Source organism: Mus caroli, chromosome 2 (genome assembly GCF_900094665.2).
Source record: "Mus caroli chromosome 2, CAROLI_EIJ_v1.1, whole genome shotgun sequence".
Lineage (NCBI taxonomy): Eukaryota > Metazoa > Chordata > Mammalia > Rodentia > Muridae > Mus > Mus caroli.
In genome coordinates this window covers 24,342,563-24,358,789 of record NC_034571.1, presented here as the reverse complement: position 1 = coordinate 24,358,789, position 16,227 = coordinate 24,342,563, and the positions used below count along the sequence as shown (strand labels likewise).

Genomic DNA, 16,227 nt, shown 5'->3' with positions numbered 1-16,227 from the left:
GCCCAAGAAGAAGAGAGCCCTGTACCCCAAGGTGTTGGTGGTGCAGGAAGAAGATAGTGATTAGTGGAGACGGGGTTCAGATCCCCTCCCTGAACCTAGGGTCACTCTCAAAGTGGAAGTGTTTTTTGGTGGACACAGAAGCATAACACTCACTCTTGCTACAAGCTGATGGGACTATGTCCTCCAAAAGGTCTTGGGTCCAAGCGGCTACAGGGAGTAAACAATATCCATGGGCTACCCAAACAACAGTGGACCTGGGCATGGGCCAGGTATCCCACTCATTCCTTGTAATGCCTGAATGCCCCTACCCACTGTTGGGATGAGATCTTCTCACCAAATTGGGAGTTCAAATTCACTTCCTCCCCGAAGGGCCTGTGGTTAAAGGACAAAAAGGAGAGCCTTTGCAAGTTCTGACTGTTAAACTAGACGATGAATGTAAACTTTATGAGCAACCGGGCGTGGTGGTGCACGCCTTTAATCCCAGCACTTGGGAGGCAGAGGCAGGTGGATTTCTGAGTTTGAGGCCAGCCCGGTCTACAAAGTGAGTTCCAGGACAGCCAGGACTATACAGAGAGACCCTGTCTCAAAAAAACAAAACAAAACAAAAACAAAAACCCAAAAACAACAAAACAAACAAACAAACCTTTATGAGCACATAAGGCCCCAAAATAAAGAAATGGGAAAGTGGCTCCACAGGTTCCAGGGAGCCTGGGCAGAGACAGCAGGTATGGGGAGAGCCAAGTATCAGCCTCCTGTCTATGTAGAACTTAAAGCCCAGGCCTCCCCCATAGTAGTCCGACAGTACCCTATGCCTAAAGAGGCTTGAGATAGGGATGAGACCTCCATCGCCTCCTTCAGTTGGACATCCTGAGAAAGTGTCAATCTGCTTGGAATACCCCTCTCCTTCCTGTGTGAAAGCCAGGGACTGACGACTACCGTCCAGTCCAGGGTCTGAGAGAGGTAAATAAACGGGTAGCTGAAATGCAGCCAACAGTACCCAACCCGTACAATCTCTTGAGCACTCTATCACCAGAACAGGTTTGGTACACAGGATTGGATCTTAAAGATGCCTTCTTCTCTCTGACCCTGACTCCCTCGAGCCAAGAGTACTTCACTTTTGAGCAGAAAGATCCTGACACAGGAACAACTGGACACCTGACATGGACTCGCCTGCCACAAGGATTTAAGAACTCTCCTACCATCTTTGATGAAGCCTTACATCAGGATCTAGCTGCATTCAGAGCCTCCAACCCAAAGGTAACACTCTTGCAGTATGTAAACGACCTTCCGGCTGGCTGCAGCCAGCAGAGAACTGTGCCTACAGGGGACCAGACACCTGCTCGCTGAACTTGGGAGATTGGGATATCGAGCATCGGCTAAAAAGGCCCAGATCTGCCAGCAACAGGTCAGTTACTTGGGTTACCTAATAAAAAAGGGACAGTGATGGCTCTCTGAAGCTAGAAAAGAGACTGTTTCATATCCCTCCGCTCACCAATCCAAGACAAGGTAGAGAGTTCTTGGGTACTGCAGGCTTTTGCAGGCTGTGGATTCCAGGTTCTGCTGAACTAGTGGCCCCACTTTATCCCCTCTGCATGGGGAAATAAAGAGCAACAAGCATTTGATACCATTACAACTGTCCTAACGTCAGCTCCAGCTTTGGGCCTCCCGGATGTGGCTAAGCCTTTCCATTTTGTCATTGCAGTGATCTGTCGTCAAGCTGTGTTTCTGGGGGTCGCGTTCTCAACACTTGGGGCCCTGGGGTCCAACAAGTCCAGTCAAGTGGCTCCACTTTCTTCATCAGCCTATCGGCTTTTAGAAGGCCATTGGTTGTCTGCCCCAGCATCTTAGGAAGGCCCCTCTGACTGAACTATTGTCAGCCAAGCTCAGTGGATGCAGAGGACTCCTCTAGGAAGGAGGCTAGAAGCCAGAAGCCAGGGAAACCAGCCAGAGAAACCAGGCATACAGGGAAGAATGAATTCGGATTTTGTAAAGTAACTTTTATTCGCCCAGATGTAATTGTTGTCTCAGAGGCTTACTGCCTAAGTCTGCTAACCTGCTAGTCCTGGAAGCTTCTAGCCTCTATACAATCTTATTTAGGCCTAGTTCATCCTCTGAGACTTACTGCTGAATAAACTCACCCTTTCTTGTTCTTTCTGATTGGCTGGTTCAACTCAGCTGTTCTGGCTCGAACTCCTCTCAAGCTGACCCGATTGGATCTGGCTTCTTACTCCTGGCCTCTCCTGAATGGCTCTGCTTGGCCTCATACTAACTTTGGCAATCTGTTAGAATTTTCTGTCCCTATCTCATTCTCTGGCTTGTTCTCTCTTCAACCTGTCTCTATAAAACTCTCCCAGTAAAACTGCCACCTTCCCTCTCCTCTCTCATCTTGTGAGAATTGGGCATATCCTATTCTGTCAAATCATTCTCTGGTTCATCCCTTTGTCTGCTATCACTAACGTTACCTTCATTGTTTTGGGATTAAAGGCTGAGTTATACCATAACACAATCTCAGGATTCACATGGTGATCAGATATCCTGCAACAGGATTAGAAAGAGAAAGATTTGCTCAGGGTCACAAAGCACTGTGCCACAGCCCTCCTGCTCAGAGAAGTTAATGAGCAGCTAGGTGAGCGAGTCTAATAGTTCAACGGATAAGGCTAGTGTGGTGGTTTGAATATGGTTAGCCAATGAGAAGTGCTACTAGTAGAAGGTGTGGTCTTGTTGGAGGAGTGTGTCGCAGTGTAGGCAGGCTTCCAGGGCTCCTCGTGCTCAAGCTCCACCCACTGTGGAAGAGTCAGTCTTCTCCTGGCTGCCTTCAGATCAAGATGTAGAACTCTTAGCTTCTCCTTCAGCACCACGTCTGCCTGGATGCTGCCATGCTTCCCACCATGATGATAATGGATTAAACCTTTGAACCTGTAAGCCATCTGTGATGGTTTATATATGTTTGGCCCAGGGAGTGGCACTATTAGGAGGTGTGGCCTTGTTGAAGTAGCTGTGTCACTGTGGGTGTGGGCTTAAGACCCTCATCTTAGCTGCCTGAAAGTGAGTCTTCCACTTGCAGCCTTCCGATGAAGCTGTAGAACTCTCAGCACTGCCTGCACCATGCCTGCCGGGATGCTGGCCTTGTTCTTGCCTTAACAATAATGGACTGAACCTCTGAACCTATCAGCCAGCCCCAATTAAATGTTGACATTTATAAGACTTCCCTTGGTCATGGTGTCTGTCCACAGCAATCAATGGTGGTTGTAAGTCTGACCTAGGAGGGACTCACTGCCAGCATTCCCCAAAGAGCCAGGCAGAGTGTTATTTAGTAGCTGATGTGCAGAGATTAACAAGAGATGGAGTGACAATGAGGACAGAGAAGTGGGATCAGGGAGAGGTTAGGGAGGTAAGAACCTCTGATGCATGTTGGATCACCTCTACCATGTCTATGCCTAGGGGTTGAGGGTGTAGGGTGGGTACCCTCTGTGCTTTGATTGTGCCTGATGTGATTGATGGCTGTGACAGATGCTATAGTAAACTTTACTGGTGATCCCTGTCTCCCATCTGGAGTGCCATGGATTTTTTTTTTTCTTCGAGACAGGGTTTCTCTGTAAAGCCCTGGCTGTCCTGGAACTCACTTTGTAGACCAGGCTGGCCTCGAACTCAGAAATCCNCCTGCCTCTNNCTCCCAAGTGCTGGGATTAAAGGCGTGTGCCACCACCGCTCAGCCGAGTGCCATGGATTCTTAACTAGAATATAAAAGATCTCCCATTCTACATAAAAGATAGAACACCTTCTCCTACAGGACTAGTAAGGGCAGCCTCCATAACTCTCTGGCCAATGTAATAGATAATAATCTCTAGTTTGATCATAAAGAAAGAAAGCTAAAGGACAGGTGTTTTAGAAGTTGGTTTGGGCAACTGTGAGTTCAAGGCCAGCCTGGTCTACAAAATGAGTTCTGAGACAGCCAGGGCTGTTACACAGAGGAATCTTGTTTTGAAAACCAAGCCGAATCAAAGAAGTTGATTTAGGAGTTATAGGAACCGTTTGGCAAACTGCTGGTGAGCAGTCTCGAAACCCCACCATGAGAGTAGTGTGGTTAAACTGCTGGGTATAGATTTCCTTGTTACAGGAGATTCGATTATTGTACATAGAAAATCTAATTGTTAGAAAAATATAAAAGCTTAAATAGATGTCAGATGCTGTTAGGTATGTCCTGTAGAAATGCCGTTTGGATGTGTCTCTAAAAGCTTCCAGAGATAAGAATGCTAAAGAATGGAAAGTTCCTGCCTATTTTAAGGCAAGTTGCTTGGAAGAGGTTTTATGGTCTTTGCTCTATGAGTAGAGTCAAACTCAGTCGGATGGCCTTGGGATGCCCCACTGTAAAGATGAAATGGTTCGGCCCCCCCACTGTCTTGGCTTGAAGCTCCACTACCATGACAGGGACAGATTCAGCCTGTTAAGGGTGTAGGAGTGTAAGGTATAGGCTAGACGTGTAGGCTAAAGACTTCTTTTATAGCAGTTGAATCAATGAAAGCATTCTCTCTCTCTCTCTCCTTTCCCTCCCCCTCCCCCTCTTCCCCTCTCCCTCTTTTTCCTCTCTCTTTTGGCTTGGGAAAGCTTTCATGGAAGAAGATCCTGGTAAGAGATAGGGATTCTCTTGTTGGGCTTGCAGGAACCACGGAGAAGCAGCTGCCGGGACACAGGTGAGGCAGTATTCTAGGAATGAGAGCCAAGGAGCCCTTACGGGTCTAGAGGAGCTCAAGAGAAAGACTAACTCAGTAGCATAACCCAGATAGAATGAGGTTTCGAAAAAAGCTAGCAGTATAGTTGAAGTGGCCAAGCTGGATTTCAGGAATCTTGTGAAATTATTGTCACGCCTGCTCCTGTACCTCCCAAGCCTTCAATTTCAATTCTGTCTAACTGTATTTTTAACTTTGGACTCTTGTCGTGTACAGTAGCCTACCAAAACATCTGGTTCCTTGATATGTTTAGAACGTCTTGCTTTATCCACAGGAGAGGCTCTATCTCTGTTGAATGGTTTACGTTTTCAGCAGCCCTGCTTGGTCAGGCTTTGATTTTTCTAGTTGTTTTTCCGAACAGTCTTTCCTGATGGACAAAACCAAATGGCTCATATTGTTTGTGTCAGTCAGTTTTCTACAATAAGGAATTCCCTGGAATATCTGTGGATGACCTACATTCATGAGCTTTTATGTCCGTTCCTTCCACGCCTTCTACATTTCATTGGAAAGTTTCTCTGTGAATTAGAGAGGAATTTATCCTCAGGAAATCTGTCTGCAGTCCTTTAGAGAATGACCTGATCTTTCCCAGCCACAGCAATGGACATACTGTGTTTTGATATCGCCTGTAATGTTTTTGTCCAACCACAAATGAATTGTGAGCATTAGATTCTATATCTGCAGTAGTTTTAATCAATTCATAAAGAGGTCTGGATCTAGTCCTTAAAGGTCTAGTACCCTTTCTGCATTCAGCATCAGCATTTTCAAAAACTAGATTCAGTTAAAAATTCTCTAGCAGTTGGATCTGATACTGTTTTAATCAGAGATGTAGTTAATCTTTGTAAAAAGTCAATGAAAGAGTCATTTGAACCCTGGGTTATCTTTGCATACAATTTAGATTGTCCGTGTTGTTCAACCTTGTCCCAAGCATTTAAACATACTGTTCTAAGATGGCATCATCAAGGGTAATGTGCACTCTTAATTCAGAATACAAACTGACCCTTTGCAATACCAATGCCTCTAGTCCTATTCAGTTGCTCCATAATTGAAGACTCATCTTTCCACTATGTTAGCAATTAGAGTTGAGGGCCAGGCTCTAAGGTGGCTGCCATCAAATCTCTCCAATCTTTTGGAATTATATTGATTTTTGCCTGGTCCAGTTGTTAAATATCTGTTTTACATATGGTGAATGCAAGCTATAGGCTGTTACTGATTCCTTAAATCTCTTTAAGTCTTGTGCTTCCGTGGGCCGTCATTCAAATTCTTTTTTTTTTTAAGATTTATTTATTTATTATATGTAAGTACACTGTAGTTGTCTTCAGACACTCCAGAAGAGGGAGTCAGATCTCATTACGGATGGTTGTGAGCCACCATGTGGTTGCTGGGATTTGAACTCCGTCCTTTGGAAGAGCAATCGGGTGCTCTTACCCACTGAGCCATCTCACCAGCCCTCAAATTCTTTTTTTTTTTTCTTCCTCAAATTCTTGATAACACAGTAGACCCTGCTCAGCTGGTTCCCTTATCAAAACTGGAAACACCATTTTAGGTTTTTTAACGGACACAGACTGCCTTTTTGTAGTCTATGATGATGTAGAGTTTGAATTGGATTCATCTGAAATTTCTTTAAGGGATTGTCTAAATTTTGTTCTTAACTTATTAGGGATTTTTTTTTCAGTCCTTTCCTCAAGTCTGCTTTATTCTGATCTCTTCTTAAAGAGGGTATATAAAATTGTAATCATTACTGAAAATATAATTAGGGCTGGTGAGATGGCTCAGTGGGTAAGAGCACCCGACTGCTCCTCCGAAGGTCCAGAGTTCAAATCCCAGCAACCACATGGTGGCTCACAACCATCCGTAACGAGATCTGGCGCCCTCTTCTGGAATATCTGAAGACAGCTACAGTGTACTTACATATAATAAATAAATAAATCTTTAAAAAAAAAAAAGAAAATATAATTATTTGTGTGCTGTTAAGGGAAACAAAATTATACAAGATTTATTTTATGTATATGAGTGCACTGTAGCTGTCTTCAGACACACCAGAAGAGGGCACTGGATCCCACTATAGATGGCTGTGAGCCACCATGTGGCTGCTGGGATTGAAGCCAGAACCTCTGGAAGAGCAGTCGTCAGTGCTCCTAAACCCTGAGCCAGCTCTCCAGCTTCCATTTTTGTTTTGTTTTGTTTTGTTTTTTGAGACAGGGTTTCTCTGTGTAGCCCTGGCTGTCCTGGAACTCACTCTGTAGACTAGGCTGGCCTTGAACTCAGAAATCCGTCTGCCTCTCCCTCCCAAGTGCTGGGATCAAAGGCATGTGCCACCACGGCCTGGCTAGATTTCCATTTTTTTTTTAAAGATTTATTTTATTATATGTAAGTACACTGTAGCTGTCTTCTACACTCCAGAAGAGGGCGCCAGATCTCGTTACGGATGGTTGTGAGCCACCATGTGGTTGTTGGGATTTGATCCCCGGACCTTTGGAAGAGCAGTCCGGTGCTCTTACCCACTGAGCCATCTCACCAGCCCGATTTCCATTTTTTAACACAGAAAATATTTTTCTTTTAACATCTCTAACACTCTCTTTCCTCTGAAATGGAAACTTCTGGTTTCTTTGAAAAGTCAGGTTTGAGGCCAGCCTGGTCTACAAAGTGAGTTCCAGGACAGCCAGGGCTGTACAGAGAAACCCTGTCTCGAAAAACCAAAAAAAGAAAAAAGAAAAGTCAGTTTCATCAAACGATATTTTGCTGGTAAGACAATGTCTTGTTATAGCAGACATGTGAAAGAATGTTTCCCTGAGGCAGACACAGGTGAAGGGATGCTCTGCTAGAGCAGACACGGGAAAGGACATGTAATGAAGGAGTATAAATGTGACCCACAGACTGGGAGCTGGAGCATGCTTTGCTCTGCCTTGCTCGTCTTCGCTAACAACCCACGTGGATTGGTTCACCTCACATAGCATTGATGGTGCCAGAGAGGAACTCAAAGAACTTCCCATAAGGTTCCTGCGACTTCTTGCTGCTTCTGTGGCCTTGGGCTGGTTGTTGAGTCTTATGGCTTCCTCAGGACTGGACCGAAGCTGTTGGATCGTGCGTGGTGTTTACCTGCTGAGAGGACTGGACTGCAACTGCTGATTCATATTTAGTGTTTGCTCTAGGACTGAATTGTTAATATCCTGACAACGAAGGTTGGACTTGCCCCCAAAGAAATATTCCTAAACAGGTTTATTTCCCCTGTGTCCTAATACATTTTCTCTTCCACTACCTCTGGTGGGTGGTGGCAAGAGGAGAGGTTGAACGTATATTAAAATAGGCTGCAAAAATTTATGCGTACATTCCTCAGAGACTTTTTTTTTTAATTTTTTTTTTTTGGTTTTTCGAGACAGGGTTTCTCTGTATAGCCCTGGTTGTCCTGCAACTCACTCTGTAGACCAGGCTGGCCTCAAACTCAGAAATTCGCCTGCCTCTGCCTCCCAAGTGCTGGGATTAAAAGCATGCGCCACCACGCCCGGCTCAAGACTTTTATTTTTAATATGATTTTCTATACCAGTTTTTCTTTCTTTACGCATAAGCATAATTACAAACATTTTTACCTTGTCAGAGGCTCCTATCTGGGCTTGGATTTCTTCTGCATGTTGTCTCCAAGGTTCTGTTGTTTTGTTGTGCTTTGTGCTGCAGCCAGCCCTGTCCCGCGCTGTTCAGCTAGCTCACTGTGCTGGTGGTTGGCCCAGAGGTGATCGAGGTGGTTCCAGGTCCCATGTGCCATCTGCTGGCAAGCCTGGGCACGGCTGCAGGTTTTCACCCGTGGGCTCTTTTCTCAGGCTCTAGCCTTGGATTTTCAGCCCCATGTTAGGAGCAAATATAACCATGGGCCTTTCTAAGCTTGTCCCAGTTCCTGAGTAATGACACTGGGAACTCTGCTTCTTTATAAACATTTGCCTTTACTGAGGCACTGTTTCCCACTAGCTCCTACCTCAGCCTGTTTGTTTATATCTAAGTTCTGCCACACGGCTGGTAGTTACCTCTTCTTCCTTCCCTGCCTGCTGCTTCCTCCATTCCTGGGGGACTGTGAAAGGCAGCCTGTTTTCTGGTTGAGCTAGGTTTAAAACCCTGGGAGACCCAGCAGGTGTTCCTGTAAGGGATGGAAGGTGTTTGCCACGCCCCCAGACACCAGGCTCCTGACACAAGGCTCCATAATTCTGTGGCCATCATTCACATATGTGAATGCCATCATTCACATGAATGATTCACATCATTCACTTGAGGCACCACCTCAAGCCCATGGTATTCTTTTTTTTTTTTTTTTAAAGATTTATTTATTTATTATATGTAAGTACACTGTAGCTGTCTTCAGACACTCCAGAAGAGGGCGCCAGATCTCGTTACGGATGGTTGTGAGCCACCATGTGGTTGCTGGGATTTGAGCTCTGGACCTTCGGAAGAGCAGTCGGGTGCTCTTACCCACTGAGCCATCTCACCAGCCCNCTNTAGCTGTCTTCAGACACTCCAGAAGAGNGCGCCAGATCTCGTTACGGATGGTTGTGAGCCACCATGTGGTTGCTGGGATTTGAGCTCTGGACCTTCGGAAGAGCAGTCGGGTGCTCTTACCCACTGAGCCATCTCACCAGCCCGCCCATGGTATTCTGTCTGGACTCCACATCCACAGTTACCTGGCAACAGCCAGGTTTGCTCCTTCCCACAGTTACCTGGCAACAGCCAGACAGGCCTGGCCCACTATAAAAGGGGCCACTTGCCCCCTCCTCCCTCTCATATGCTCTTACTCTTGCCCTCTTGCTCCCCCTCTCTCCGAATTCCCTTCCCCCACGTGGCCGTGGCAGGCCTACTTCTCTACTCTTCCCCCCCCCCCTTTCTGTCTTTCTGTCTCTCCTACCCTTCTAGCTCCCCTTCCCAGACACTCCTCCTTGCAAAAGGTATTTAATCTCAGGCCCGCCCTGAGAAAAGAGGGAAAGGTTTCACTCATCACAACTCTCTGCCATGACAATAAATACCTTAAAACCGTGGACTGTCTCGTCTCATCAGGATCCGCCGTGCTGGAGCAATGGAGCAAGTGCGGTGCCCAAGAGTGAGAGTCTGCCCTCCCGGCCTCTGTGCAGGCCCTGGGACCACTGAGCCCGGCTTCTGGCAGTTCTCCAGGGACCTCAGACTGCACCTTCCCACCCGCCAGAGTGGGGTCCCGTGACTTCTCACAGCCCGAAGCCTGCCTGGCGTGGGCATGCGCAGTCAAACATCCTGTGTCTGCCTCCACCAGCGGCCCCCTGAGCCCTGTAGTGGACCAGACACAGGCCACCATTTTAACCCACACATTCCCAGATGACTCTTTCCCATAGTTCCTCTCTCTTTCCAGAAGTCCCACTTTACATCCTGCCTTTGCTATAGGCCATAGGCTCTTTATTTTAATCAATCAGAAGGTGCCCTAGGCAGGCAAGGAAGGACAGAGACATCGTCACACAGTGTAGAAAAACATCACTCTCACATGTAAGAACCACTCAGAAAAGGCATGGATAGAAATAGAGGAGAAGACAGTAAGTTTGTTTGTGTGGTGGCAGAAGTTGCCACCATTGAAAAATAGAACATGCCAATTTTGGCTTTGAACTGTATCGAGGCCAAGCTGTTTGTTGTAACAGAGTGAGGGTTTAATAAAATATGAGCTCAAGGAGGAAGAGAGGAAGGGTTGAAAATGAACTTCACCAAAGGGAGCTGACAGACAAAAAAACGAAGCCCAAAAGGCAGAGAGAATCTGTGAGACTTCCATGGTGGAGCTGAGACAGGAGGGCAAGGTTTCAGAGGTCAGGAAATGCTTACGAAAGCTTCAGAACTTAGCAGGCAGCTCCTAGGGGTAGGAGGCAAAGAAACGGGGGTGGGGTGGGGTGGGGTGGGGGGTGGGATGGGAAAAGGGGCACGGGTGGGGGAAGGGGGATGCGTGGGGGCAGGGGGAGGAGAGGGGTAGGAGAGGAGCAAGTGTCTTAGCAACTAGAGAGTTACCCACATGGTGAGGATCCCGGAGAGAGGAGGGTATAACATGCTCCAGGAGTCAGAGAGAGAGGACATCACGTAGGTGAGTTGGTAAGGAGAGACACAGAGCTGGTGAAGGAAAGAAGTTGCTGAAGAGGTGGTCTCTAGAATTTAGAACCAAATATAAGGAGTGGCTGAAGCATGATCTGTACGCAGAAATGATCTGTACGCATTTTTGGAGAGTCAAATCAGCAGCTCGAATTGGTTTGAAATGTTAAGACGTCAGGTAGTAGTGGTGCAAACCTTTAGTCCCAGCACTCAGGAGGCAGAGGTGGGGGCAACCTAGTCTACAGAGTGAGTTCTAGGACAGCCAGGCTTTCACAGAGAAACCCTGTCTCAAAAAAAAAAAAAAAAATTGAGGTATGGGCGTGGCTTAAGGATAAGTGTGTCATGTGTCATCCTCTACCAAGAGAGAGAAATTGGGAAGGACGTTGGAGTCCCTTCTGTGTTAGGAGATGGGTGGTGAGGAGAGAACACAGGAGTGGGTAATTGGAAGGTTAACCTCTTTTTTTTTTTTTTTTTTTTTTTTTTTTTTTTTTTTTTTTTTTGTGATTTTTCGAGACAGGGTTTCTCTGTGCAGCCCTGGCTGTCCTGGAACTCACTTTGTAGACCAGGCTGGCCTCGAACTCAGAAATCCGCCTGCCTCTGCCTCCCGAGTGCTGGGATTAAAGGCGTGTGCCACCACGCTCGGTTGAAGGTTAACCTTTTTTATTTGGGTATTAGAGGTTCAGATGTGGCCAGAGCACACAGGCAAGGGGACCCACCCTTGGATAGTATGGTCTTATTTTTTTCAATTAGTATGCAGCATACACAAAGGAAAGTCCTAGGTGGTGACCCAGGTTCCTAAAAGTTTCTCCCTCCTTTTCTGTGACATAGAGAGGAAGCAAGTTCAGTTTAGAAGCTGTAGAGCCAGGATCTGCAGCAGGGCCTGTTGAAGCTTATGAAAGAGGTTGGTAGTGGGAATGAAGAAGGGCTCACAGAAAGGACCACAGGCTGCTTCATAAGGGGCAGGCAAGAAAAGAGAGAGAAAGAATCCAAGAGTGGAAGAAGCCAGCCATTCCCAGGAAGATTAGCATTTTGACTTGAAAGTGGTTAGATTAGATGTTTTCTACGTAGGGTAAGAAACCTCTCTAACCAAAGATAACCCTCCTCTTATCATCCAACTACAAAACTTTCGCTCTTATCCAGGGAAAAAGCAAGACATTGCCTGTCCACCTGGTCCAGGGTGTTTGAAAAGTTTTGTCTGTCTGTTTATGCAGATGTGTCTCTGTTTTCCAGACACATCTTGCAGCAAACATCTCTCCAGCCCACGGATATTTTCAATGAACTAAAAATGAAATGAAAGGGGGGGCTGGAGAGATGGCTCAGTGGTTAAGAGCACTGACTGTTCTTCTGACGGTCCTGAGTTCAAATCCCAGCAACCTCATGGTGGCTCACAACCATCCATAGTGAGATCTGATGCCCTCTTCTGGAGTGTCTGAAGACAGCTACAATGTACTTAGATATAAATAAATCTTTTTTTAAAAATGAAGTGAAAGGTTCTCTGGATACCTCTCCTACGCAATTTTAATCTCTATCAGTTTTAAAGGTATCATTTCCTGTGGAAAGATAAACAAATTCATGTCCCCAACCTAAAACTTTCTCTGGCTTCCATTCTGATGGTAACACATCCTTATAGTATATAGGGCAATTTAATCCCAGAGTTTTTTCTATAACCCAGTGTCTCGCAGCTGTTATCCCTTTCTCATTAACATTCAGAAAAATTAAAGTTAATAGAGAGAGCATTATTTAGTCTACCCCTGGGGGTCATTATTTACCCTGTGGTTTTGTAAGCATTTCCTTTAAGGTACAAGTAGATCTTTCTACAACTGTTTGTCTTGGAGGATAGTGTGGTATACCTGTAATCTGCTTTATATTATAATATGCAAAGAATTGCTTCATCTTATTGGAGACATGTGTGGGGCATTGTCAGTCTTGATTTGTGCATGTATCCCCATAGTGGCCATAACTTCCAGTAATGTGGAAATGACAGAATCTGCCTTCTCAAATCTCAAAGCAATTGCACATTGAAACCCTTATTCTGTATCAATGGTATGGAGCACAAACTTTCGTTTTCTAAATTCTGCAAAATGAAACGTACCCATCTGTTTCAGAATTCATTTCTTTTCTGACCCATGGGGTGACTTCCAGCGGGCAATGGAGTCTGGTTATACAAAGAACGAGTAGGAGATTTTCTTATAATTTCCTTGTCTGTGGCCAGGTGGTTGAAGTTTTTTTCTTCAAACATTTACTGTTAACTTGATGGGGGTTTTTAAAATAAAGCTTTGAGGGTTTTAATACATTTCCTATTAATAATCAGTCAATTTCTTCATTTCCTTGTGCAATGGACCTGGAAATGTAGTGGGTTGGCCTAATGATGCTTGTATTCTAATACTAATTTGGGGTCACCAAGACTGGTTACCCCAGAGATGAGAGAGTCTACAAATAAGCTACTGAGTGATCCTGACCCCAAGTTATTTCTGATTGGTAAATAAAGATGTCAACACCCAGTAGCTGGGCAGAACAGATATTGGTGGGATTTAGGTTTCATGGGCTTGGGGTTGGAGAAGGGGCACAGGGAAAGAAGAAAGTGCAGGAGAAGGAAGGAGAAGCTACCATGGGTTAGGAGTCAAGAGAACTGACCCTGTGGGCTGGCCAATTGGAGTTAAGAACAGCCCAGATGAAACAGTACATAGTAACCCTGGGTTATCAATAGGAAAGTAGATTCTAACAACACAGAGAATAGTATCTGCCCAGCTCTTGTGTTGTTTAAGGTTTATTGTAAACATAAAAGATGTGTGTGTCTTTCATCTGGGAACTAAAGGGTCAAAGGTGGGGTAGAAACCTTGTCCTGGGATTTAAATAATTTCCACAACACAGGCAAGCCTGTCTGAGACAGAATATGGGTGATATATAATGGGTAGTTTCTATTTATGATTGCCTGTTGTACCTGTATAAATAACAAAATTAATTCTGAATTATCTGGAATAAATTCAGCAATTTCTATGTGCAGAACAACTCTTTCTGCATATTGAGAGTCATTGATTATTTTAAGAGATTCAGAAAAATATAATAATAGAAGAATCTAAGAATTGTATACAGCTCTGATTTTTGACCTGAACTATATAGGTTTTGAATTACTTTGCTCATTTTGTCTGACTTACAGCTTGCCATTCCCAACTTATTTGCATCAGTATAGACTATAGGTACTTCAGGAATTGCCATTTCTTTTAAAATGGGTGGGAGAATCCAATTAGTTCTTTTTATACACTGAAGATGTTTGCTTTTAGTATATTTACTGTTAATTTCTCCAAAATAGTTGCTACAAGCTCTTTACCAATCTTCATTGATTACCCATAATGACATAATCTCAGCATTGTTGTTGTATAAGGTAATAAGATTTCTTTCTGTTCCTGACAACGGACATAGTCTTATTCTACCTTTTATGATTAAATCAGAAACGTTTTCTATGTAATTCTTTAATGTTTTGCTTTGTGTGCTAAGAAAATCTATCTTCTCTTAGCATAATGAGCCCAGGAGGAGAATGAGTTAAAGATGAAATAAGCTTACAGAGAAACCCTGTCTCGAAAAACCAAAAAAAAAAAAAAAAANAACCTGGGCTGGAGAGATAGCTCAGCGGTTAAGAGCACTGACTGCTCTTCCAGAGGCCCTGAGTTCAAATCCCAGCAACCACATGGTGGCTCATAACCATCCATAATGAGATCTGATGCCCTCTTCTGAGATGTCTGAAGACAGCTACAGTGTACTTACATATAATAAATAAATAAAATCTTAAAAAAAAAAGAAATAACCAAAATATAGGTTTGGGATCTATATATGTGGCTTGCATTCTCTGTTCTACTAGAGTTAACTCTCTCTCTGCCTCAGCTGTTAACCATTTTGGACTGTTTAAGTCCAAATCTCCTTCTAACATTTGAAGCAAGTTACTTAAATATTGAGTAGTTAATCCAATGGTAGCCCGTAGCCAATTAATCTCTCCCATTAATTTTGAAACTCATTAAGAGCTTGCAACTGATATCTTCTGTTCTGTACCTTTTGTGGTTGAGTTTTTAGTTGACTTATTTTATAACCCAAGAAGTTAATAGGTTCTCCTCTCTGTAACTTTTCAGCACCATTCTATAACCCCAACATGGCAGAATTCTTCGTGTTTCCTTAAACATTTTCTCTTAAATATCTGCAACAGAATCAGCCAACCAAATATCACTCATGTATTGATAAATAAAGGATTGAGAAAATTGACTACAAACTATTTCTAGAGGTTGTTGCACAAAGTATTGACATAAAGTAGGACTGTGTAATAACTTTCCCTGTGGAAGGACTTTCCACTGATATCTCTTTACAGGTTGAGCGTTGTTGTTAGGTAGCCACTGTGAAAGGAAAGCAAACCTTTCTCTATCCTGCTCATCCAAGGGGATAGTAAAAAAAAAAAGTAATTGTTCAAATCAACTACTATCATAGGCCATGAGTTAGGTAATAAAACAGGTAAAAGAGTTCCAGGCTATAATGAGCCAATTAGCTAAATTATTCTACTTACCACTCTTAAATCTCAGGTGCCTGTAACTTTCCCTTAGTTAAGAGCCATTGCTCAAGGGGTCTGCAACCCTCTAGGTGGAACAACAATATGAACTAACCAGTATCCCCAGAGCTCGTGTCTCTAGCTGCATATGTAGCAGAAGATGGCCTAGTCGGCCATCATTGGGAAGAGAGGCTCCTTGGTATTGCAAACTTTCTATGCCCCAGTACAGGGAAATGCCAGGGCCAAGAAGCGGGAGTGGGTAGATAGGGGAGCAGGGCGGAGGGAGGGAATAGGGAACTTTTGGGATAGCATTGGAATGTATATAAAGAAAATATCTTAAAAAAAAAAAAAAAGAGCCATTGCTCTACCACACAGGCTTGTCAGTCAACTATTTTAAGGGCAGGACTGTTGCACTTCAAATGGTTCCCATTATAAATCTGGGAAGTCAGTCTCTGTTATATCCTTTGTTTGAACAATTGGCAATGCATGCTTTGTTTTTTTTATTTGTTTGTTTTTGCTTTTTTGATGACCTATATCAATACCTTCTCCAGGAACATCTACCATTTCACCCCTTATGTCACTATGGGCTGTCTCTATCTGAGTACTCCTCTGTTGTTAAAAATAATCCCTTCTCCATAAATTTATGGGTATTTCAGTGACATACAGCTCTTAACTACTTTTTGACGGCACAATCCCACACATTTAACCCATCACACACTTTGCTGTATCTGAGATAACTTCCCACTTCCTAGAAACTGAGCATAAACCTTTTGAAGTGGCCATTCTGAATTCCAAGACTTTTGTGAAATGATAGTTACATAGCTCCTGTACCTACCAAACCTTCTATTTTCTTTTTTTTTTTTTTTTTTTTTTTTTTTTTTTTTTTTTTTTTTTTTTTTT

General features: G+C 44.0%; 1 protein-coding gene across 1 annotated transcript in view; it reads right to left on the bottom strand.

Moving 5' to 3' along the window:
• Positions 1-9,786, bottom strand: part of Gbgt1 (globoside alpha-1,3-N-acetylgalactosaminyltransferase 1 (FORS blood group)) — a 21,438-nt gene extending 11,652 nt beyond the window's left edge. Inside the window, exon 1 of the mRNA XM_021156590.2 lies at positions 9,728-9,786. The gene's annotated coding sequence lies outside the window, so the exon portion shown is untranslated. The remainder of the gene's footprint in view (positions 1-9,727) is intronic.
• Positions 9,787-16,227: the final 6,441 nt, after the last annotated feature.